General features: G+C 40.1%; 1 long non-coding RNA gene across 1 annotated transcript in view; it reads left to right on the top strand.

The window, feature by feature from the left end:
• Window positions 1–27,216, top strand: part of LOC113026982 (uncharacterized) — a 140,872-nt gene that overhangs the window by 43,937 nt on the left and 69,719 nt on the right. The window contains exon 3 of the long non-coding RNA XR_013910657.1: window positions 16,409–16,449. This is a non-coding gene — a long non-coding RNA (uncharacterized LOC113026982). The remainder of the gene's footprint in view (window positions 1–16,408; window positions 16,450–27,216) is intronic.

Here is a 27,216-nt window from a genome sequence, read left to right as displayed (position 1 = left end):
ATAGACATGGTAAAAACACACAAGTGCACATCATCACCAGAAGACACAAGGTAAAGCCCATTCAATGCTTGTCTTCAAAGCAACTATGTGTTTTTTTTTCCTCTACAGACAGTTCAGTTCAGTATGTGCTCTGGACCAATCCTCAACCACATGTCCTAACCTCAAACACTGTGCTGTAACTCAAAAGCATTGTTTGAGACACGAGGCACACTCTTAAGATTGGCTCGTGATCCAGCCTGACCACTACACCGAATGCCTTAAACTCCCTCGGAGATACAGAACACGACTCTGTCCAATTCCAGCACACACTCTTGCTACAGTAAATAACCACTTGAGTACTTTTGCAGTGTACTTTGACTCTTACCGGAGCTATTCCCCTCCTCCACTTTCCATTGAAAACTCCTACTGTAGGCAGAATAAAAACATGCACCCTCTCATAGGGTTTTAATGTGTTATTGTGGACAAACCTTCTAATAAATTTAACTTCTTGGCAGAACCAATTGCATCTAAAAATGAACCTCCACTTTTAGTGTGCTTGTTTTTCATTTTTTAGTGCCTGACAAACAGTCCTGACTTGGTGGGGGTTAGTCATTATGTCCAGTAGCCAAGGGAAGGCTGGAAAGTGTTAGAGGTAGATGATGGGTGCTTGCACCTTTGGGTTTAAGTAGTGATCAGTGATGATAGAAAGTGCTGTTGACAAACATGAATATGATGCTGCTTTGCTCTAGCAGTTTGGACTGCAAAAGGACTCATTTTGTGAGATCAAATATTAATTATTTTAATAATGAATAAATATTAGAATGATCTCATACACTTTTATGTCTACAACTTAGTCAAAACACATCCAGTAGTACTGATTTTACATATGTGTGCTTCAGTCTTATGTAGGCAAACAGTAGTGTTGGACGTGTCTGGTTTTTCATTTATTCTGCCCCCAGCTCCTATGGGACCTGTGGTTTAGTGTAGGTTCCTGGACGTGCTAGTTCTGCTAGTGGAGGGATATATGATAGGATGGGTTGTGGTGTCGCTGTTGATGGTGTTTGTGTTTCCAAGCTGACTGCTGTGATGTTTTTGTTCCTGCATAAGTGTGACTTGACCTCAGGCTGTCAAGGCTAGTGGTTTCAAGTGGCATGTCGGTTTGGATTACAGTATGGTTTTGATTTAAGACATTTACGTATCCTGCACGTTCACTGTAAACATAAACAGTACAACATCAAACTGGATTTCAGAGCCCTTGCACCCTGTAGGAGTGAAGCCAGGGCTGGACTGGGACAAAAAATCGGCCCGGGCATTTTGACTAGATACCGGCCCACCAAAAATGTGACGTCATTCAGGGGTAAAACCGCAAAGGATTCTGGGAACTTGTGGCAAGAGGTACTAGCACATGCAGGCTTTCAATTGAACTCAGTTACACAGCGATAAAAAGGAACACAAAAAATGTCAAGAAGCTGTTGTATTATTAACTGCAATAGCCGGTGTTGTGCCAAAAAGTGATTGTCTGCCAAAAAGTGATTTCCGGTATTTGCCAAAAACTGATTGCTCGTATTAAAATTGCTATAAGTAACTTGTTGGGCTATAATATGTGAAACATTTGTCAAATGCATCCCTCATGGATGACATAAAGTCATCTCTCCATCTCCATCTCTCTCTGCTGCTCTTTTGTCTCCTCTGTCACAGACTTCTCCACTTTTGATGATAAATCAGCCTGGTGCAACATGAAAGGATTGACACAATTTGTTAAGATTTTGAGGAGTTTGAGAAACTAACCTTAAGCATAAAATAAAATTTACTATCAGTAACTTCATAGCACCCGCCCAGCAGTATATAAACTCTGTCATGCTAGCTAGTACGCAGTACCAGTTATTCTAAGCGACTGTAAAAAGTCAGCATAATGAAAACAAACTACAACTAAACTTGGTTTATATCTGACACAGATAGACAGCAGGTCATAACTTCTTACCTGAAGTTCAGTTGCTCTGCCACTATGAGCGGTGTTGTGCCAAAAAGTGATTTCCGGTATTTGCCAAAAACTTTATATAACCTTTATTTATGCAGTTAAAAAAATCTCATTAACATTAAAAATGTCTTTTGTAAGAGTAAGTTGGCCAAGAGGACAGCAGAAATGGCAGCAAATAGGACAATAGTTCTGTAAAAATATTTTAAGTGAGGATAAAGGACCGGATTGGTTATAATGTAAGTACAATAACACAGAGCTGTAAAGATACTTGAAAAAACAGATAATTTTTTAATTCTATATATAATCCCTTTGTAAACGCTGTTCACCGAAGTCTATTTACCAACATACATAAAGATATTACACATAAAAAATACACGGAAACATTGGAAATCAGTTTTTGGCAGGCAATCACTTTTTGGCACAACACCGGCGGCCGCCTCGGTCTCTCCTCCTCTTGCCTCCCCTTTCCCTTATCCCCCTGCTGGCCTCCACCACTTGCTGATGTTGCTAAATCTGTGGAAGCTATGCCATAGCTACCGCCAAACAATTCAGTTATTTTTACACATTTGGCAGCGTCTGCCTGAAGCGCTTGTTTCTATTTGGCCCTAATTTTTTCTGCACCTCCTTTCCTTTTTTTGTTCTCCATTTTCTTTTTCTTTTTTTTTTGCCTGTCCCGTTTGGCTCTTTTGCCATCAGAATCGTTGTCTAAAGGCAAAGAAAGATGCCCAACGGATTTACTTTACCAAACTGACCATCCCAGCCTTGCCGTAATGGTCTATTTGATTCACCTTTTATTGTTCATTTTATTTTCACTTACTGAATACGGGACAGACTTGACTGGGGGAAAGAAGGGGAGAAAGAAAGAGGGAAAGAGAAACAGCTGAGAAGAGGGACGGGGGAGAAGGGCAAAAGACAAAAACCAACAGAATGAGCAGAAAAAAAAAGAAGAAAAAAAATGCATATATCAATCACCTGGGTCACCTGCTGAGAAAGAAAAAAGAAAACAAGCAGAAGAGACCAAGAGTAATAGAATAAACAACATCACAATGATATATGGGAATATGACAGTAAATACTAGTCAAGTCAAGTCAAGTCAAGTCAAGTTTATTTATAGAGCACATTTAAAAACAACCAAGGCTGACCAAAGTGCTGTACAGTAAATACAGATAAAAATACAATAGAACACAATTTCGTAAAACACCTCGCTGATCAAATAAAAAATAAATAAACAAATAAATTAAACCTTTCTAAAAGCCAATGAAAAGAGGTGAGTTTTAAGAGCAGTTTTAAAAGTTTCTAGGCTTTTGGAGAATCTGACGTGAGGAGGTAAACTGTTCCACAGTCTGGGTGCAGCCACAGCAAACGCCCTCTCTCCCTTTGTCTTTAATTTATACCTGGGAACATCTAAAAGCATCAGATCGGCTGACCTCAAAGATCTCCTGGGGCGATAAGTACTAAGGAGTTCTGACAGGTAAGAAGGTGCAGTGCCATTTAAAACCTTAAAAGCCAGCAGTAAGATTTTAAAATCAATCCTAAAAGCAACTGGGAGCCAGTGGAGAGAGCAGAGAACCGGAGTGATGTGGTCTCTTTTTTTTGAACCGGTCAACAGGCGAGCGGCAGCGTTCTGCACCAGTTGAAGGCGATGTAGACAGGAACGATCTAGGCCGGCATAGAGGGAATTACAGTAGTCCAGCCGTGAAGTAATAAAAGCATGGACCACTCTTTCTAGATCGTTCCTGCAAAGGTAAGACTTGACTTTGGCTAAAATCCGTAAATGATAAAAAGATCCCTTAACTACAGAGCTGATTTGTTTATCAAGTTTAAAAGCATTGTCAAAAATAACTCCAAGACTCTTAATGGAAGAAGTGCAATCGGAGGTTAGGGGTCCCAAAAAGTCAAGAGAGAAGTTGGGATCTTTAGGAAGCCCAAACACAATGACTTCAGTTTTGCTTTCATTAAGGTGTAAGAAGTTAAGAGTCATCCAAGTCTTAATGTCAGACAAGCTAAATATTAAACATTATTGTGCAGCACATAAGATCAACAGAACACAGTGTGCTTTGAAGTAGGAGCCAAAAAGGGTGTAGTTTGTGGGTGTGATCACCCGTGTGTACACCTGTGAGCATGGACGCGCTTGTTTTTTTTTTTCTTCTCCATTTTCTTTAGTTCGTCTATAAGATTGCTAAACAAGGGGGGAGGGTGCATCCGACCTCCTCGGCTGTAATTGGTCCAGCCCAGAGTCGATCATGACCAACTGGCCAATCCAACACCTTTCATTATTTATACCCTTCCAAAAAAAAAAAAAAATCGATCGGCCCATAAAAACCAAAAATCGCCAGTGGCCCTCCGGGCAAATGCCCAGTATGCCCGATGGCCAGTCCAGCTATGAGTGAAGCTGCTATTTATTAACTGTAGATTAGATTAGTAATTTGTTCTGACTCACGTCTTTGACTTATCATCTGGATTGCAGTTGAATGATGGAAGCTCGAATAATTGAATCTAGAAGAATGCTGTTGCAAAAACACAGTTAAAAACATGTCAGAAACTTACTTGTTGCTAGTATCCTTATGTGAACTTCATGGCGTAAATCCACAGTCATGATCATCATCCAGAGACAGATGCTGATCTCATTTTCCCATAAACCTTCTGTCAAGATTGTAGTCTGTAGAGAGATTGTTTAATGAGCTATGTCAAAGGCAAAATAACATTTGTAAAAAAACTTCTTTTAGCCTGAGAGTGAATAATAAGCTCTTTATCGTGATTAACATGAATTACTTGGTGAAACAACTAAAATGTGGTCTTTCTACAAAACACGTAGTTTTTATAAAGGTTTTCTTATCTACCAGAAACTTTTTTTCAATGTGTTTGCAATTATATTTCTATGCTTTAAAGAAATACTTGAACTTGAAGCAGTGTTAAACATTTGCGGGTCACCACTAGGTCTTGGAATGGTATTTTTAATGCAGGTGGAACTGCAGAATCTGATGAATAATAACAATAAAAAGCTGGAGTCTAACCTAATTAGAAACAGGAATAACAATAATTCATACTGGTTTAGTCATTATTGCAGCAAGTTGCAGAACTGGAATTATCCAGTTGGATTTTTTTTTTCCGACTTAGAGCTAACTTAAAGAGCATGTGGTTGTTACCTTGGCTTTTTTCCCCTTCAGGCTGATACGCATCACAGGTATTTGTGACAATGATCTAAAAGGGACAATATTTATGCCCTGAGCTATGAAGTCTTGGTAATATTTCAGGCTATGCGCACACAGTAATACCTTAAGTAAAACCTTAGCTTATTGAGTTAACATTGATGGCATTACTCCTGCTTTTGTTGTTACTTTTGTAACACAAAGTCCTAAAACTGTTGCTAGGATGACACTTGTTCTGGGCTTTGAGTGTAAAGACTCAGTGTTTGTGTGCTTTTGTGTGTACATGAGAGAATAGATGGATAGCATTAAAAGCAAAGAGCATCTGGGTGTGCCAGAAAAAAATGTGGAGTTAATTAAAAAACTTTCTCAGTGAACTACGGTCTGCTTTTCATTTTCAGTTTAAATCCACTATCTGTCACCTTACTGTCTTGATATAAACCTGTGAGTAAAACCAACTGTCACAGTTGTGCCCTGGAAGTACAGACAGCTACCACTCATTACCTTTGGATCCTAAGCAAGAACCATTTGCTTCTCTCCATAAAAGCTGGTAAACACCGCCATCATTTCCTTCCCTGTAAATATTAATTCTCTACATGTGTGGTCTAAGGTTGGGAAACACATCAATAATCTTTTGTTTGCAGCTATGTCTAAGTAGCAGAAGGCTCGTGTCACGTGACTCGCGGCTGCAAAGACAGTTGATAAGAAAATGAACATGATGTGAGATCTGCTAACTTGTTGATATGAATTTTTGTGAAAATGCATTTGTCTCCATTCTGCAGCTTAGAGACAGAAATTCTCTCATTGTTTAGAAAAGTTATCAACCAACTCTTGTGTTTCTGCTCTGTAGTCGTATAGAGAGCACAGACATCTGAAAAGATTCTTGATACTGAGATTTTCACCACATGCAGAAATGTGGTATACTCATTCAACGCCAGAAGAGTTGGAATTTGAGATAGACTGGAAACCTCCTTCCATATAAACAGCACATGGCTCCACTAGATGTGTGAAAACATTCAATTGACCATCCAAGGCAGTATTTGATCTATAAAAAGCCTGGCAATAACTACAGACAAATGAGAGAAGAAAGGCAGTGATTGAGTATAAAGATTGCAAAAGGGTCTGAAAATACCAGAATTAGAATTTACAAAGAAGCACGCAGCCAAGAAACCAAGAACTACTATTACCTTCTCAACACTCGTGAGTTCGGGTCTCATGTCAGCACTGCAAAATTGGTCTACACCAACAACCAAATCGAAGAAATGTGCCTTGGTGTTTGTGGTTCTCAGTGTTTGTAATGGAAAATGACATCACAGAAAATGTAACCTTATGTAACCTTGATTCTTGTTTTTTGTTAACCCCAGTCCCCACTTGAAACATTTTCTGCCATTATCGTTCTGGTAAAGATTAGTATTAACCAAGATAGTGAATCTATGTTGACTGAAATAACATTAATGCAGCTTTTGTTGGCATATTACATACTTTTGACAGAGAACTGAATGACAAGATGTAAAAAGATGCCATGTGTGTATTTCAGTTACGATATTATAGTCCATGTACACATAACATTAATATTACTTGTCTTTGCGCTTCTTAGTCAATGTTTCTGCGTGATGTGATTACCCTGATATTGACTCATATGCACCCACAATTTTCATCTTCAGTCTGACATTGTGCCAACTCTATTTCCACTAAGAAGCGGAATCACTTTTTCTTATGAATCACTGAAGACCAGACTGCATTACGTTCATGGCCTGGTAAATGGCCTGTATTTATATAGCGCTTTACTAGTCCCTAAGGACCCCAAAGCGCTTTACATATCCAGTCATCCACCCATTCAAGCACACATTCACACACTGGTGATGGCAAGCTACATTGTAGCCACAGCCACCCTGGGGCGCACTGACAGAGGCGAGGCTGCCGGACACTGGTGCCACCGGGCCCTCTGACCACCACCAGTAGGCAACGGGTGAAGTGTCTTGCCCAAGGACACGACGACCGAGACTGCCCAAGCCGGGGCTCGAACCGGCAACCTTCCGATTACAAGGCGAACTCCCAACTCTTGAGCCACGATCGCACGTTCATGTAAACATACTGATTGTGCTGAGGTTTTAAAAGTAGAGCAGAGTGAAGGGAAACCAGCTCAGCATTTAGTGGCAAAAACTTCAGTGAATCAAAAACAAACAAGCACCTTGGACTGTTTTGAGGCCTCAGCATTAGTGTTTTGGCCACCACAGTGTTGGTGTCTTTGGAGCCAGAGGTGACCATATTTAGATGGGAGGTATAAAAGCAAGTAGGAGTGTCGTGAGCCAAAGTTGGTGAGTAAGGTTTTGGACTCTAAAGCACAATCCAACAGCTGACAGTGTACCTTTCAACCTATCCACAGTAGTCTCAAAGTAAGCACCAATGGCTGGGGAAATAACTAGAATTTTTCTGGGCTCAGTTCAAGAAGCTATTTTGTTGGGAGCGTAGAGGTCAGTAGAAACCAGAGCTATTGTGAGGTTGCATGGCAGGAGGGGAATTGACTGAGCAGGCTTCCCCGGAGAGATCGGACTGGTGGAGGGTTTTACAGCAGACAAAAACTTCCTCATATTCCTTCACAGCAGAGGTGTGGACTCGAGTCACATGACTTGGACTCGAGTCAGACTCGAGTCATTAATTTTATGACTTTAGACTTGACTTGAAAAAATGTTCTAAGACTTGTGACTTGACTTGGACTTTTACACCAATGACTTGGGACTTGAATTGGACTTGAACCGGTTTACTTGAAAAGACTTGATATTTTACCCCAAATACAAAATTTAACATGCATATTATATAGAGATTGAAAATGTGACGTCATTCACGGGTAGAACCGCAAAGGATTCTGGGAACTCGTGGCAAGCGGTACTAGCGCACGCAGGCTTTCAATTAAAATCAGTTATACAGCGATAAAAAGAAACACAAGAAGCTGTTGTATTATTAACTGCAATAGCCGGTCGCATGACAGCCACGGGAAGCCGACGGGTAAAGAGATCGGTTGTTATCGGATTACGTCGTTGAAGAGAAATTGTTCGAGCCATGTTTCCGAAGTAACAAAGAGGCGACTGGATTGCAGCCATTCAAAGATCAAATATAACGTCCTAGAACACTCCAGCTCACAGGTTAGTCTGCTCCAAGCATTTACACAAAGGTCAGTCTGCTGTTGTAGTTAATGCGTCATTTTTCTTAACATAATTGGTGATATAGGTTACAAGCAAGTCTGGTGCTGAACAGAAATTGTCGCGCTATGCTCCTTTGTTTATTGTGCATAAATAGTGAATTGTCCTGACACAATATTGCGTTTCGCCTCTGTTATTATGGTACACTGACAAAAACACATACTTTTATTCACAGGATAAAACAGGTTTTTTGTATCACTAATTGTCCAGTACGATTACAGCATACAATATTATTGTCACTGCTACATTTCTGTGATGCTACCAGAAATTATTTCCACTACTAATTAATTACCGTTGAGCTCAAAGGTCCTATTAATAAACGGTTAACGAATGTGTATTTATGAAGACGATTTGTGAGACTGGTAAACTTATGATACGTACGATGGTCTTTCGTTCTACACGGTGCATTTCAAGGTCCTGCACCCATCCGTCGGTAAACTGTACCTGGGCTTGTTGCAGTGACCTGAAGTTACTAAACTTCATGAGTGTATGCACTCACTCCAAGAACCGTATGATTATAAATATGCATATAAATATGCTACGATGAGATAGCTGACTTCATCTAACTAGCAAATGTTTTCCAGGCTACGTTGGTGATACAGTTTTTTTTAATGTGTATGATATTTTTGTCATGCGATTTTAAAGCTGGTCCTACAACCGCATCCAAGAATAACATGCAGCTTATCTCAGAACTGTCGGTGAAAATTATTCTTGGAGCTAAGTTTAATTGAGCTGCATTTTAAAGAGGTGCAATTTCACAATTTGTGTATATTTTCTAAGTTCACTATTTTGTCATGTGTTGAGAAAAACACAGATTTTAAAATTACATGGTCTAATATTTACATTTAGCATAACTGCAACATTATTTTTTCGTTTGTTTTTTTTAAAGACTCGAAAGGACTTGAAATTCAAAGTTTCAGACTTGTGACTTGACTCGGACTTTTACACCAGTGACTTGAGACTCGACTCTGACTTGCCTGACATTACTTGAGACTTGACTTGAGACTTGAGGATAAAGACTTGAGACTTACTTGAGACTTGCAAAACAATGACTTGGTCCCACCTCTGCTTCACAGAGAGTGTAGAACAGCTTGGAATCCTGGGGAAGACTTTCATTGGAGGCAGATAGGATTCCAGTTTAGAAGAAGCTTCAAAGATAGAAAAGAAGAAGTATTATGCATATTTATTAGCATAAATAGTTAAACACACTGAGCTGATTACCACACTCAGTGAAGACAGTCTGGCATAGAGTTGTGGCTCATCATGGTCCTGGGAAGGCTCCACTACCAGGCAGAGCTGCCCAAACCAGTTGGAAGGCAACAGTTGTCAGCCAAGTTATCAGCCATGAAAGGCAACTTTGGTTAACATATACTATACATTTGCTAACTATGTAGAACTATGTTATTAGTATAAAATACTAGAATTTCTCTCACCAAAACTGAAGCACAGATGACTTGGCTGGTCAGAAAATCCCACGGCAGTTTTAATGGGAGTCTGTGGGGTGTGAATTGGAACCAGAAGCATGTGGATGATGCACTTTCAGGCAGTGGCCACATGATTCACCACTCATTTTCATCCCTTCGAGGCTGTTTCTGTTTATCGGAAACGAAATGTTAGTACATGGTGTGTGTTTTAAATCTTCTCACATTATGACGCCTCTGAAACTGTCTAGGGAATTTCATGATCATACTTTACATGCCATGTAAGTTAGAGGGAAGTTTTCTCCTTCATGTTATGTCAGTCCCACACAAATGATGATTGTATTGGAAAATTATTATTTGTTTCACAAAAAATAAGCCACAGTGCAAAAGCAGTCTGTGAAAAAGTCAATCCTTACTGTTTCCATAGGAATCAAGAACATAAACTGATAATCAAGCGTACTTGATTAACTGATCATCAGCACATTTGACCACCTCTAAAAGCACATGTTTTTGCAATTCAGGTGCCTGTTAACTCAATGCTGAGGAGGAAAGACATCGTCAGTGAACATAAAAAAGCAGTTGTCTTCTCCTCATCTGTTTGGGAAAGGTTTTAAGGTCATTTCCAAACAATTTGATATCCATCATCATGCAGAGAGAAAGATTATTCACAAGTGGAATATATTCAAGCAACCATGAACTCCAAAATATTTTAGAGTCCAATGTAAGGCCATCTGTCTGACAGCTAAAGCTTGGCTGAAACTGGGTCATGAAACAGGATAATGATCACAGCAGCAAATCTGCAACGGAATTGCTGAAAGAAAAGAATCTAAAGGTGATTCTGTGAGCTAATGGGACCGAGGTGTGCTTAGTTTTTAATAGGACTACTTTTTGTTAAAGATATAATGGTGCTCAGTAATATGTCATGTATTTGTCAACGATCCTCTTTGGTTTAATTGACATAATTTTAAGACTAGATCATTCTTACCCCTCAGCCATAAAAGGCTGATTTTGACATTTTGGTCACCCCACTGTGGGGGTGAGTGGGCAGATGGCGTGGATACCCAAGTTTGTGAACTTGATAAGTCAAGAAAGATATCGCCTATGATTTTCAAACTAATACCATAACTATATCAATTAAAAAACTCAGAGTTTGAATTTCAGTGACCTTAACCTCAAGGTAAAGGTCAGAGGTCAAGTTTTATGAAAATTTTATGACTGAGAAGAATTCAAGAAGGAAGTTACATAGGATTTTCACATTTATATGATAGGTGCATCTACTAGGAGGCTGAGGGGTAGCACTGGTTGCCCCCAGTATTTTTTAATCACATCCTGAAGACATGAGAATTAACAGAGGGTGTCCTTTATTTTTACCATAATATAGGCCATTATTTTGGTTCCTTTCAGAGATCTTTAAAACCTTCCCAGAGTGCCAGTGAAATGAGAAATGTGCTGTTGATGGTGGCAGCCAGTTGCATGTAGAGCTAAAAGCTTGTTGACACATATGGTTTATTTCTCTGTGGCGATGGATTGTAAATCAATTTGCCCGTGTCATGCTTGTGTGGTATGCTCATTATCATTTATTTTTGTTTGCATCCAACTGCTGCACATATCATGGGGATTCTCATCAGTGTGACACTGACTCATTCCTCTTAGCAACCTGTGGTTTATGTTAGTGAGAATGGCAGCACTGGTGTCAGGGTGTGGGTTGAGAAGCCAAGCAGAGAAGACTGGCTTGTGTGTGGCTGTATGGTTGTGATAAAATTCTGAAACCAGGAGCACAACACTTGTCCATTTTGGCAGGAGAAATGTGACACTGGAGAGGGAGAGTAGCAACAGCAGCGCAACAGCCAACCATTCTGCCAATCACGATGTCTCACTCACTCCTGGAAACAAGTCTTTTCCATTCTTTATTAGATTTGATTTATACTTTTTGCAACGTATTGAACAACACAGGTTCATGATATTGTGCATGCTTTGGCACCGGGAGGAAAGAGACGGAGAACTTAAGGGGGCTAACCAAATAAAAGTGCTGCAAACAGAATGAAGGCAGCAAAAAGGCTGTACCGACCTCATGCTTTTATTACTGTGCCAGAAAACTGTCTCGATCCAACGAGAGACCATTTCTCATTCAATTACGTGTTCCATGTGTGCGTTCCAAAGCTTCATCCACAGCGAGCAAGCCCAGTCTTTCACACACATCCTCATCTCCAACACTCAGTCCTGTTGCCTGTCAAAACAGGATTGCAAAGGGTTTGTCCGGCACGTGTGTGCATCCATGTTCTGCTGCATCTGTACAATGTACGTGTGATCAGTGTATTGAAAGTGTGTTTCTCAAAACATACAGTTAAGCATGTGCCCGTTCTTTGGCCTCTCTACATCTGACTGCTCTGACTATTAACTACAGATTTCCCAACGCCGTAAATCAGTGGAATGTGTGCAGGTGTTTGTGGCACATATCCCAATGCAATTGTAAAAAGTATCAAGTTTGTCTGGAATAAGCAAAAATCAAGCACAGAAGTTCATTAACAGCTTGCTTTAAAGTTCAGAATCATAGTAAATCTGGAATAAAAGGGTTTCACAGGTTTTGTGGCTCTAATTTACTTTATTTTTCTTAAGGGTATATGTAAGTGCAGGTAAACACATGTACCGTTGTGATCTGGAAAGCCAATTTGATTGTCATGGCATGCCTGCACCAAACAGCAATGTGTTTGGATACAGATGTCTGCCTGTAGACAGATTTACTATTGCAGTGGATTAACCAAATTGCAGTGGTGGAAATATATTCAGGCAATTTAATAACTAAGAATCATGGTAATGTCAAACACAACTGTGAGGTTATAACACTTCTGACATTTGTTTTCCAAATAGTAAAAATCCGCTCAAGTCCATTTAGGTCTGTAGCACACACCCAGGATCATCCAAGATAAGAGTCCTGGAGCAGAGGGACATCTCCGACATCGATATTACACAATCATTCATTAAAGAGTAAACAGTAACTGAGACAGCCTGAATTCACAGGAGAACTGTAGCAAGTTCTCCAGGATGGTTGGAATGACCTACTTGCTAACGATACTGTGCAAGTGCATTTAGGGAAACTAGTGATGATGCAAAGCAGTCGCATCAAATATTACTTTAATTTTGCATTGTTTTTTTTTTCTGTTCACTACATTTTGTTAGCCATTAATCGCTAAATCAGAGCTAAAATTGTTTTTGACTGCATCACTTTACTAACGGGCCATAAATCTCTTGCACTGGAGGAGTCAAAACTTGCTCTGAGGTGTCTGAAATTGTCGATGCTGCTGATTTACTTGTTTGTTTACATCGTGTCTACGGCTACTGACTGTAAAGTAGATTGGCTCAAAGGGGCAAAAGAGATTTACCCCGCTGATGCTTTTATTGCCAGACATCTTCTGAATCTCTATAATTTACACTAGGGCTGCCACGATTTGTCGACTAGTCACGATTACGTCGACTATCAAAATCGTCGACGACTGATTTAATAGTCGACGTGTCGTTTGAAGCTTTGTAAGATCGCAAAAGACGCAGGAATAATAGCAGGATTTAAGAGTGTAATAACGGACTGAAACAGAAGATGGCAGCACAGCATGTACAAGGATGTCAGCTGCCGTTAAACCCCGAAGAAGAAGAAGCAGCTGTGTCCCAGAATTCATAGCGCGGCCCAGCTTAGTTTCCAACAATGGCGGTAGCTAGTTAGTTTTAATATTACTCTTATTATTCTTTCTGGGTCACAAAATAAACGTTTAACATATTTTCAGGCGAGAATGTAGCTGTGTAAACCTCAAATATCGGCTCAGTTTATCAGGACACCACATATTTTCAAAAGCGCTCCGACGTTTTCAGAGACGTCTGTTACCCACTAGCTCGATAGCTAGCCGGGGGCTAGGTCACTAGCCCCGTGAGAACACCGGACTCCCGGCAAATTGTTTTCAAACCCACCACCGTCTTTCGCGACTCAGGTTAAATATATACGAGTCACTTAGATAAATTAAAAATGTTGTTGTTTGGCTTTTTTTTTTTGTATTTTATTTGTTCCTGAGTAAATCGGTTTGGCTGAGATTAAAGTTATAGTTTTTACACAGCTGAATAAACTCAAGCAGACAGCTGATTATCAGAAGTGTGAGATGCTGGAGAATATACTCTGGTGTCCTGTTATATTTTAGATAGCAAGGAGTTTATTAAACTTTACCGAAACAATCTGCAAATTTCATTAAAATTGAATAAACTATCATCTTGTCTTTATTTTTAGTTAGCACCTTAAAAGCTTAAAGCTGTAAGCTAATGATAGTTATATAAGAGCAGATGCTGCTGGTGCAATAAGCTGTAGTTTTATGTCCAGTGGATGATGATCTGATTAGTCGACTAATCGCATAAATAATCGGTGACTAGTCGACTATCAAAATAATCGTTTGTGGCAGCCCTAATTTACACATTGATATTAGAGATGGCACGATACCACTTTTTTATGTCCGATACCGATACCGATATCATAAATTTGGATATCTGCCGATACCGATATGAATCCGATATAGTGTTTTTTAATCAACAAAACTGTTTTTTAAATATCTTGCTGCATTTTGTATAAGTTCATACTCAAGTTTAAAACAACAACTACACTAAAGCTATTCTGTTATACCTGTATGCAAAAAAAAAAAATTTCATAGTTCAGCAATACTGATCAATCTAATAAACTTAAACCTACACCATCCTCCCTATTCTGGTATTTTAAAGAGTACTTAGCATAAATATTAAGCAACCTAACTAATAGGGTTCCAACTCCCAGCAACAACAAAAATAAATAAATAAAAAATAGGGAACCACCCCTCACGCTCCACCTCATGATGCTTAATCGACGTAATCAACCTTAATTTGATGCAGTGTGAAAAAAAAATGCACAGAAATCAATTATTTTTCAAGAAATATTAAATAGATTCAACATCTTTCTTCAACAAAATTGCAGACTGCACAGATGGTACCTTCCCAAAGGAAAAAGTACTATAGCTTACTAGGGTATATATATATTAGACTTAATAGTTACTATATCAGAATCAGAATACTTTATTGATCCCTGGGGGAAATTATTTTTTGTTACAGTGCTCCATTTTAAACCAACATTAAGACAAGACAGACAATACACTAACTAAGAATAGTACAATATATACATATATATACATACATACATACATAAGTCACTCATAAATAAATATTTGGAAAAGAAACATGTGTAGTTGTAGCAGCAAACAGTGTGTTAAGTGGATGCGTTGTACAGGGAGATGGCCACAGGCAGGAATGATTTCCTGTGTCGTTCAGTGGTGCTTTTCGGTAATCTCAGTCTCTCACTGAACGTGCTCCTGTGACTGACCAGCATGTCATGGAGTGGGTGGGAGGTGTTATCCAACATTGTCTTTATCTTGGACAGCATCCGCCTCTCCGACACCACCTTGAGGGAGTCCAGCTCCATCCCCACAACATTGCTGGCCTTACGGATTAGTTTATTAAGTCTGTATACAGTAATTGACTTCTATTCATTTTACATCAAATTAAAACTTTGGGTGTCAGATAATTATTTATTAAAAGCTAGACATTTTAAATGAGAATAAGAAAGAAAAGTATGTCTTTGTGCCCCCTTTTCCCTGTTATTGCCCTATCGGCCCCCCTGGCTAAACTTTGCTAGATCCGCCCCTGCACAGTTACCAGCGTCAGCTACGTAGAAAAAGATCCTGGAGTAGAAAGTAATATTAAATACATTCTAACAACAGCTGATCAAGCTTAAATGTGCTGCTGTTGTTCAGCCGCTGGTTTCCTCTTTCTGGTGCAAAGTGGGCCAAAAGCAAACTAGAGACACGGACTTGCGACAGAAAAGCCGATCAGCTGATCGTTAAGCAGTTTCATGATTGAAGTAGCAGCAGGAGAGGCAGTCGCTTGTTAAGCTTAACGCAGGAATGCTTTACAAACATTCAGAGATGGACTTACACACTTGCTTTACTTCTCTCGGGATAACTTTGTCGGAGATGAAATGCCGGGTTGCTAGCGAAGCTCCAAATGCTATCCAGACCACCGACAGGTCCCGCATGCCACAGCCGCTCTATCACGTGATGCTAACGTTCTGAGGTGAGTTACAGCGTGTTGCAAGTTTTGTGAGGTGCTTTCTGATATTTAATGGATCGGATTACATTTTTTATTTTTCTCCGATATCCGATCCAGTAATTTAGGTCAGTATCGGACCGATACCGATACGTAATATCGGATCGGTCCATCTCTAATTGATATTGCACTTGGAAAAAAACATATGAATCTTTGTTGCAAAGTACTTTCTATGCACTTTGCACCTTTTGTCCGCATGCACATGAAACTTTTTGAGATAAGAGATATGACATAGTTTGATCTGGGCAGGAAAATGAGCCCAGGAGGACTGAAGCTTTATCACTCTTATTAAAAGGAAAAAAATGATACCACCATCTTGTGTGTAGACCAGTATTCACAGTATTCTTCACAGTAAATCTCAGCTCATTGTGCATGTGTATCAGTAATGGATGAGGTTAATCGCACTTTATAGCTGCTGAACTCACTGCAGAGTTCTGTGAATGGCCCGAGGTTGACCTACTGTATTTTATTGGTAGTCGATGTCTACATCTGCATAACATATTTTCTTTTTGTGTTCCCCAGGTTGCAGTTTTGATCTTTGCTGAAGACTCAAGACCACACAGGTAAATGAAATAAAGCAGATATAGGCTTATACTTCTATATTCAACCTCTGTCGTTATCATTTCTTCAATCTCCTCCTGTCCACTAACACAGTGTTTTCATTCAAACCTGTGATTTCAAGCTCTTATTATTTACTTACATACATGCAAGGGGGCTTCACTTTGTTAGCTATGACACATGTTTTGCTTTCAAGAGCTAGCACTGTATATTTATGCATGGATATAAGCTTTTCTTGTCTGTGTGGTGCACAAATGATAAGTGAGCAGTCAGTGGTCTGGTTTTAGTGCAGCTGAATCAGGCCTGTAAACAGAGCAGGGCGTGCTGCAGCAGGCTAATAAAACAGAGACTGTCCCACTTTCTGCCACTTTGATCCACATTGCAGGCCCTGCTGGACTTCAGCTTGCCTCAGTGTCTCAGACGTCTTCACTGACCGCACCTATCCACTTCACCCTCAAAGCTAATTATGGTTATGCTCTATAAACTTTATTCCTGTTTTCTGCAAGACAGAGCAAGACATTAACCAGAATATTATTGATGTTTAATCTACTACTCATGGCTTGTGTGTTTTGATATGTGGCTGTTTGTAAGCATGCATACACAGTGTGACTCAGGGCAGGCATGCTTGCCTAAGCGAGCGTGTATAGTGAAAGGGTCTTGTTTAGAAAAGTGAGTGAGCCCTGGAGGCTTGTCAGTTCCCATGTCTTTGTATTAGAGCAGTTCATAAGGCCTTTCTGCCTTCCTAGAAAACGGGCATGTGTGCAGGCAGGCCAGGTGAGGTGAGGTGCAGGCAGCTGGTACTTCTGGACCTCTCTGTCTTGTAATGAGTCAGATTCTGCAGAATAGGATTAATCAAAATGAGAAGTTGTTTTTGGTTTGGTCTCCACTTTAACTGTGTGCAGTGTGATATCTTCTCAAAGACAAGTTACATCTAGCAGAGAATATCAGGCGCAGCCATGGTTTAATGTAATGATGGGAAGTAGAGAAGGAGAAACGGAGAAAAGAGGAAGAGACAACAGAACAGACAGAGGCTTAAGCACCTACTGATATGGAAGTTGCACTAAATCTGGCATGAAAGTTTTTGGCATTTGGACTGAGCCTGAGGAGAAGGATGTCAGGAGGGAGGGTAGGTGTGGGAGCAAGAGAGATGAGAAAGAGGTGTGGAGACAAGTCTGGGTCTGAGTGGAAACTTGAATGGAGGGGAAACTGGGCTGGAGGCCACTCAGCAGATCCACCTGAACCCTGCCAGAGCAATCAGCTATCAGAAGTTTAGAGAGGGAACCATTTACCCCCCTAAGTAAATTCACTAGGGGTTTGTAGGGATTTGGCTTGCTTTTTGGGCTCTAATGCAGGGATATTTTGGTAAGTGAAGTCCTCTTGTTTTGAAGAGATGGTTCCAGAGCCTGTCTGCTTTTTAATGGGATCACAGCAGACACTCCAGGAACCACCGCCAGGTGAAGCGGTTCTGCTATCTACTTCCAGCTGTGTAAACACACACACAAACATACACACAGACAGACACACACACACACGCAAACTCTCCCACCCAGACACAGTCAGAGACATGTCCTGTCAGTTCTAATAAAATGCTTGCTGGCTCCCATAGAGGGAAACGCTCATAATCCCATTTTCTTTCAATGAAAAACAAAGCAGATTCTTTTGCTTTTGAGAAAGTGATTGGCCTTGTTAAAAACAATGAGTTGCTTGAAAGATGCAAACAAATTTAACAAGAGCTAGTGGTGTCTGTTCTCAAGCTGGGAATGTTCAAGGGAGCGTGACATTGTCCTTCCCCTCTCTCTTTTTCTCTCTTTCTTCGATATTTAATGTTATTTAGTGTTTCCTGCAAACGTTAATTTGTTTTCTGGGCTGTTTTCCTTCCCTCTAGGCTTTCAACCTTGTTTGCGGTTGATGAGGTGATATAGAAAACTCACATCTTTCTTGTTTTTTTTTCTTTCTTGAAATAATGGCACCAATGTGTATCCCTGGGAAGTGCATGCATCTGTTTGGGATGTTCGCTCTCTGTGATTGTAGGACTCTGTTTTACTTGGTCAGTATGACCTTTTGCACAGGTTTGTGCAATGAGGGAAGGAGGAAGCAGTGGCCAGGCAGTAGCTTTGCTGTTAAAGGCATTTAGACTTTAGAGCTCCATTGTTTATGTAACTAAGAGAAAGTCAAGACTCCCTTATGGCCCTTTTGAAAAGCAGATGCCGGAGATTTTTGCTGCTACATTTTATGGCTTATTTGCTACCAAGGAGATTCTGAGATATCTTAGGGGAGCACATCTTTTCTCACATTTCTTCTGTCAGGCAAGAGCTGTGGAAGTTCTGAGACTAAGGAGGGGTTTGAGCTGTTAGTCTGACAATACTTATTTTTAATACTAGTCTGGCAATACTTTATTTTGTTATATTCTTTTAATATCTTATTCTGTCCAACAACTCCACCTTTTGTGAAATGTTTTTACCCTTTATCACCTTCACCTCTAAGATGGTTGATGCATAAAGGCCCTTTCGGCCGATTCAAACCTCCAACCGATTAAACACTAAAACATTCTCCAAACAGATTTTCCAGGACTGATGGTGATTGCTTCAATAAGTCATTTAGTTTCCTATTCAGCCTTGAGGATTTATTTTTCATTAAACAAGGAAAATATTCTTCTTAGTTGAGATAGTTCCATGGGCTAGAACCAATCACCACTCTAATATTAGTGGTACACCTACAAACATACACACACGCACAATCCATCACTGACAGCACTCTTGGTCTCTAAGCTGCCATGTTGATCCTCTGGAGCACAGCAGAAATGGTCATAAGCTCAGAGGAGCCATTGTATTGACAGAACTTTCATAACCACATAGTGTTACATAAGGCCCATGTCACAGATCTTGCACAGTGTGTGAGCATATTTTGTGTGTTATGTGCTCAGCCATGTGTTACATTTTAGCTGGAAGGTGCGATGTTTTAAATTATGACTAATCCACCATGCCTTGGAGCTACAAAAAGAAGGTCTAACTGAAGATGTCTGTCTAACAGAATCCTATGCCAGAAAAGGCAAACTAGTTTGAATAAGACCACAGTTATCCAGTTGTGTGTTTTTCCTGATGTGTGCCTAAAGTGTGACTAACCCTGTGGTGTTAAGGTTTGTTTTCTGCAGCCTGGGTAAGCTTTCATTAATAAGGAGACAGACATTTTTGCATTTGTGGAGAATTAGAATTTATTCCTAAGAGAAACTGGTTTGCACAATGGCATAATCTTTGGAAAACAAAGCAATTTTCTTGAATACCATCACGTCTAAATGCACAAACAATTACAAACGCTCTGCACTGGAGAGGTCACGGGAACACATTTGTCTCCTCAACATGGTCTAAAAGAATTTGATTTAGTTTTCCCTCTAGATGCTGTGTAGAAAACTTCATCGCTATTCAGTGTTGATGAATTCTGACTTCAGTGTTATTGTGGTACCCACAATCCTTTGTCAGGAGTGTGCATTTTGGACTGCAAAAGTCCACGTGTTTGCTGAGAGCCCAGCGTTATTGAAACTCCTGCCTCATCTGTTTGCTCAGCCGGATGACTCAGAGGTCTGCTGGGGTTCAGTCAGCTGCTGCCCCTCTGGATGTGCCACCAAGCTTTCAAACTTTCACTACTGTTGTGCCGTCTGCTCAGTCCACATATGTGAATCACTGTTGAGGTTTGTGTGAATTAAACGGGTTACGTCATACATAGATCACTTTCATCTGTTTTTTCATCTGTTTTATGTATGGCAGCAGAGAGACCTAATGTGCTGCACAGCACATGATATAGCTTAGTGTTAATGTGGTGTTGATACGTATGTGCATATTTATAGACTAGTATTCTGACTTGTAGGGTTTTATGTTGGGCAGGGTACGTATTGGTGTTGAGCCAAATGTTTCTGTAACACTACTGAAAGCTGGCATTTGTCCGATGTTTTCCTTGTATAGTTTGAGTCTGTGCTCCAGATTTATATAAAAAGTTTGAGAGTATTCTGTTGGATCTGCATTCAACATTCAATCAAAGTCAAATATTAAAATAAACAGCTGATGCTGATACGTTACAAAAGTAGTTCAACAAATCAAATGGCTGACAGATACATGATTTGTTAACCAGACTTAATGAGAATAAATAATTTCTTCAAATCTCTTCAAAGACTCACTGTTAATTCCAAATATTCTGGGAAATGTCAAAGAATACTAATCCATAGTTTTATGAGCTTATTAGTTGTGCACTGTATGCATAAGGCACAGGTGTTTCTGTTTAAATATGCAGCACACACAATGTAAGCACATGATTTTAAAAGTGAACAAGTTACGTGTGATTTTTCCCTATTGTCATCCAAAAGTCTGTTTGATCTGACTGCTTACACCTCCTCCGGTGGCATTCGGGACTTCCGCAGTGATCGATTGGCTAAGTGGCCCACTAGCTTAGCATTGTGAGAGGCAGCTGAGTGATATATTGTGTGTGTAAAAGTGAAGGGCGTTAAGTGGAACACAACCCAACAGCAGTAAAGGCCGCAGTATATCTGGCAAGACGTGTCTTTTCTGCAGCATATCCATCCTTAGTCTAAGTTGAAGTATGTGTGTGTTTGCATGAGTGTGCATAGTCCCAATTCCCCAAGCGGGGTCTTACCTTACAGGGTAACCCCATGACCTGATTTATGTTTAGATTTTATTCCTTCTGTTATGCTGGATGCTGCATGTCATATGAGACTTTCATTATAGGTCATACATTGAAAGCTGTACATTATTGGCTATTCAAAGTCCCCATGCTTTGAATGGCTTAAGGAGTGATTCTCAAAGAGAGAACCAAGCATGAACCGATGCATGTGCTTATTTATTTAAGTTTGTTTGTTTTAGAGCACACATATCCAACTATAAGAGTGTGAAAGAGGGAAAAAGTGGTAGCTTAATTTGGAGAAATAATCTGTTGCCTCGGTAATAGAGACTAATGTGGAATTAGGCAAGCATGCATTCATCTGGAATGCTTCAGCAGCAGCAATCAGCATGGAAAACACAATGATATGGAATTTCCCTGTCAAGCTTTCATTCATGTTCTTTTACACTGATTCTAATGTGGAAAAATGTGGAAGGGAAGCTTACTTGGGGAATATGAGGATTTAGACCTGGAAAATTATCTAACTTATCAAATATGAATGTTCTATAATGAGTTCACATTAACCTTAATATCCTCAGCAGTTTTAGGGCATGCTGAATGCTTTCCATTGAAAGTTCACGAAAAGAAACCTTGTTATGGCATTCACTTCCTCTAGTTCAGTGGTTCTCAAAGTAGGATCCAGGTACACCAATGGATTTCTCAGTTCTTGCTTGTAGTTCTTGTGTTCCTTAACCTGCACAGCTGCTGCAGCTTTCTTTAGCATTAAGATATAAAACTGTAGCCAGAGTTCCTGAAACGCAACCATAGCCTCAGTCATGATGGCCTGCTGCTAGCTAAACTGGAAATCAAATCACACATGAACAAAAGTTAAGTACTAAGACAACATCAGACTATAAAATTAACACCTTATACTTTAATATGAAGAGCCCCATGAGGCTTTGCTCTTGCTGCTTTTTTTGCTACATTATCTCTGTGACATGAATTGTGGCACAATGATCGTTTCATGTTGAGTTTCCAGTATTGACTAGAGCCAAACTTTTTGTTGGAAAATAAAATTTGATTAATTGACCAGCCCTGTGCTGTGTAGTCAAATGAATATGTGTACAAGATGGGGATTGCCTCTGCTTTCACTTAAACAGCAGTCACTGATCATTTCCTTGGCTAAGTGAGTGAAGGCTGAAGCATTGGGAGAAGAAGAAAAATGAAAGGTCTATTCGTGTTTTTCTAAGAATCAGAGTTCTGGAGGGAACTTGTACACGTCCATTTACCCCTCCTGGACTGACCCTTCTGACTCTGAACTGTACCCCCCTTCATTGGGGCACTTTCACTGGTCAGCCACTATGTGGCCCCATGCTGGAACTTACTGGACGGCTTTATAAATGGACATCTCTTCACCAGCTTTCCATAACTTTCATGATTTTCATATCTGCTTCCTCTTCTTACTACCCATTGCTTCATCACCCTCTTCTCCACCCTCTGCCTCTTTGTGGGAAATACTCATACAGCATTGGGCCATCTATCAAACAGGCCATTAAAAAGAAATACAGAGACAGAGTGCACCTCTAACAGTAAAGCAATGAATCACTTAGTTTCTCATTACCGTGGGTTATTGTCAATAGAACTGTGGAAAAAGAAAATGTTATATGGACAACAGTCCAATGCTGTGAACGAACTCTTTATGCATACATTATTAAAGCAGCTCATAAATGCCTATGTGTTTTATTACTTTATTTTCCTAGGGTGTTTTCAATTTAGTTTGATCAAACTGCAACATGTCTGATTGATATTTGGATGTAGATTATACTTTTAGACAGCAAAAATGGACATGCAGTAAAACATTTAACATGTAAATCATACACCTTGAGCAATAAAAAGACCCATGTACTATAGTAAAAATTACCATTATATTATTTGGTTTTACACAGCTTACATAAAACAGCTACACCACCCAAAAGCCTTTGACAGCTGAGCAGAACTCAGGCACAAGCCATTTATAAATCTATAGTGATGAATCTTTGATTGGGAAACAGCTTTGCCACAGCTATATTATTATTATTATTATTATTATTATTATTATTAGTAGTAGTAGTATTACAGAAGACCAGAGGTTCGAATTCCCTATCTGGCCACCTCTAGAGTTTGCATGTTCTTTCCAGGTACTCCAGTTTTCCCCGAATGGATGTCTGTCTACGACAAATTAGCAACCTGTCCAGTGTGTACCCTGCTTCTCGGCTCATGACAGCTCGAGATGGATAACAGTTTGTTCAATGACCTCTCCACCACGGCTTCAGATGTGTCCACTTTGCAGCCAATCAGAGACCCAGAGTTCCTGATAAATGTATTCATTCTGTTGGTGTCATCAGCTATGCTGCTCTCCCAGGAGACCACAACAAAGGTCACTGCACTTGCACAACAGAGTGATAAAACAGATCTCCAAAACACAAAACACAGCCTGCTCAACTCCATGTGTTCCAATTCAGCCTATTGTTGATGGGGATGCCCAGGTACTTGCATTCCTCCATCATATCAACATACCCTGTCCCAAGAAAGACTTAGTCCATGCAGCTATCCTCAGTGGACATCAACCATCTCACTGCTCTTATTCATATACAGAAGCAGATGATTTTTCCCAGACCACTGCACAAATCATCCAATAAGACAGAGTCATAGCAAATCTCACATACTCTGGACAGACAGACAGACAGACAGATAAAAACAGAATATAAAACACAATAAACAGTAGGCAATCAAAAGAAAAAGGGGCAAACAAAACAAGATCCATTCACAGTGCAAGAGTTGTTACTACTATTGACTAAACTGAAATAAGCTGTTAATAAAAACTAGGTTAAGGAGAAGAAAGTAAATGTAGATGTGCATGTGCATTGAGCTAATAAAGGCTGTATCAAGAGTCTTGATTGTGGTTTGCAGAGAGTTATGCTTAAAACTCAGTGTCTCTCCTGCTTTCTGTGATGCATTGAAGGGCCTTATAGCCTAGGGTACAATAGAGTTCCTCAGTCAGTGGTCCAGGACAATGACAGTAGTCTGTTGGTAAACATGCTCTTCGGCCTCAGGAATACTTTGTGCAGAGGGTTCCTGTTGTTATCCATGATTGAAAGCATTTTATTGAGGGTTCTTTTCTCTGCCACTGATGTAAGGGGCTCCAGCTCCATGCCAACACCAGAGCATGCTCTCTTAACCAGTCAGTCCATCCCTATTCTTAATGCTGCCTCACCAGCAAACCACTGTGTAGAAGAGAACACTGGCAGCTACTGACTGGTAGAACATCGGCAGGCATTTATTGCAGATTTAAATGAACTCAGTCTTCTTGTGAAGTACATCCTGCTCTGTCCCTTCCTATAAAGTACACCTGTATTAGCTGACCGGTCCAGTTTGTTTTTCCCAACATTTCTCCTTCAACAGCAGTGGCTGAATTACCTTAAACACACTAAAGAAATCAAAGAGGTGCACATCACCATGCAGCCTACTGTCTACATGGGAATAGACAGATATAATCATCTACATGCTGTCTGCAGCATGTAGATGATTATATCACCTGCTCCCATTTTTTTGTTGATATGTGGATTCCAGGAGTTCAAGATATTTTTTTTTTAACCTACGGCCTCTGGTGGGCCAAGATTCAGTTCTTTAGCAACCTTATCATAAGTAATATGAAGGCAACTAGTCATTAGCTGTTAAGCTCTGATGGTGTCAACTTCTTTGATACAGGAAACCGACAGGATGTTTTCCTCAATGCTGATATCTCCTCAACGCCAAGTTGTAGAAGGCAAATCTTAAACTTGAAAGCCAGGTCAGAGCTGTTGTAAGATCTAGCTTTTTTCATTTGAGGGAATTAGCCAAAATAAAGCCCATCTTATCGAAACAGCATTTTGAGACAGTAATCCACGCCTTTGTTACTTCTAGGCTGGATTATTGTAACGCACTTTATTTTGGGGTTAGTGATGCGTCCATCAGGCGGCTGCAGGTTGTGCAAAATGCTGCAGCACGTCTTTTAACTGGAACAAAAACGTTTGAGCACATTACCCCAATTTTAATTTCACTCCACTGGCTACCTGTACATTTTAGGATTGTTTTTAAAATTCTCTTATTTGCTTTTAAATCTCTTAATGCCCCCCCCCCCCACCTCTCGGAGCTACTACAACCATATACACCTCCCCGTTCCCTTAGGTCCGCCAATCAGCAGCTCCTTAAGGTACCAAAAACTAAGTATAAATCTAAAGGTGGTCGTGCTTTTGCTGTAGTTGCTCCAAAGTTGTGGAATGATCTACCCTTGCATGTTAGGCAGGCCTCTTCTCTCTCTGAATTTAAAAGTCTTCTTAAAACATATTTATTCGCTGAAGCCTTTGGCATTGATTAGAGGGGTTGACTCAATTTGTTTTGACATGTTTCAATTTATTTTAGTTTTTTAGTTATTTATTTTATCTTATCTCATTTTAATTTTCTTTACTTATGCTTTTAGCATGTACAGCACTTTGTGAACTCTGGTTTTATGTTAAAGTGCTTTATAAATAAAGGTGGTATGGTATGGTATGTGACACAGGCATAGACACAGACAGTCTGTGTCTAGCACAATTTCCATACTGCAGGCCAAGACAATTAGAATACTGTTCAAAAGGTGGTAATGTTCTGTAAAATCACCAGTCATAACCTTAAAACCACTAAAATGTTGGATTAGCAGGCATGCTACAGTGGACTGCGTGATGTCACGCAGTCCCTCTGCATCAGCTGATGGTCGAATGCAAACCGTAACAACAATAACAGAGCAGAATTCTACAACGTACTTTCCCATTGTAGTGTAAATTTCAGTGGTTTTTCTGTAATGCAACCGTTCTCTGACTTGTATCCCCATGTGATGTCTGTGTTGTGTGTGTAAGGTCGGGGGGCGGGTTCATTCCACTGCAGGGCAACCTACCACTGCATGTGGTGAATAAAATTTTAACTCGAACTTGAACTTGAACTCAGTGCTCTAAGCCTGTACATCATAATGTTCTAAAATCTTGTGTTCTACATCCTGGTAGCAGGAATGGACAGTTTATATTTCCTCCTTTTAGCTCTTTCCCTCGCTCCAGCTCTGCAGCTCCATCAGCTCCATCAGCTCCATCAGCTCCATAGGTTTAGCAGCATCAGTTGGTGCTGTGTGTAAACAGTGCATTGGCAAAAAGAAAAGGGTGTATAGAGTAAAAAAAGTTATTAGTGATTTACAATATTTGAGTATTGTAAGTAGAGATGGACCGATCCGATATTACGTATCGGTATCGGTCCGATACTGACCTAAATTACTGGATCGGATATCGGAGAAAAATAAAAAATGTAATCCGATCCATTAAATATCAGAAAGCACCTCACAAAACTTGCAACACGCTGTAACTCACCTCAGAACGTTAGCATCACGTGATAGAGCGGCTGTGGCATGCGGGACCTGTCGGTGGTCTGGATAGCATTTGGAGCTTCGCTAGCAACCCGGCATTTCATCTCCGACAAAGTTATCCCGAGAGAAGTAAAGCAAGTGTGTAAGTCCATCTCTGAATGTTTGTAAAGCATTCCTGCGTTAAGCTTAACAAGCGACTGCCTCTCCTGCTGCTACTTCAATCATGAAACTGCTTAACGATCAGCTGATCGGCTTTTCTGTCGCAAGTCCGTGTCTCTAGTTTGCTTTTGGCCCACTTTGCACCAGAAAGAGGAAACCAGCGGCTGAACAACAGCAGCACATTTAAGCTTGATCAGCTGTTGTTAGAATGTATTTAATATTACTTTCTACTCCAGGATCTTTTTCTACGTAGCTGACGCTGGTAACTGTGCAGGGGCGGATCTAGCAAAGTTTAGCCAGGGGGGCCGATAGGGCAATAACAGGGAAAAGGGGGCACAAAGACATACTTTTCTTTCTTATTCTCATTTAAAATGTCTAGCTTTTAATAAATAATTATCTGACACCCAAAGTTTTAATTTGATGTAAAATGAATAGAAGTCAATTACTGTATACAGACTTAATAAACTAATCCGTAAGGCCAGCAATGTTGTGGGGATGGAGCTGGACTCCCTCAAGGTGGTGTCGGAGAGGCGGATGCTGTCCAAGATAAAGACAATGTTGGATAACACCTCCCACCCACTCCATGACATGCTGGTCAGTC

The sequence above is a fragment of the Astatotilapia calliptera genome, chromosome 7, assembly GCF_964374335.1.
Source record: "Astatotilapia calliptera chromosome 7, fAstCal68.1, whole genome shotgun sequence".
NCBI lineage: Eukaryota > Metazoa > Chordata > Actinopteri > Cichliformes > Cichlidae > Astatotilapia > Astatotilapia calliptera.
This window is presented reverse-complemented; position numbering and strand designations above follow the sequence as displayed.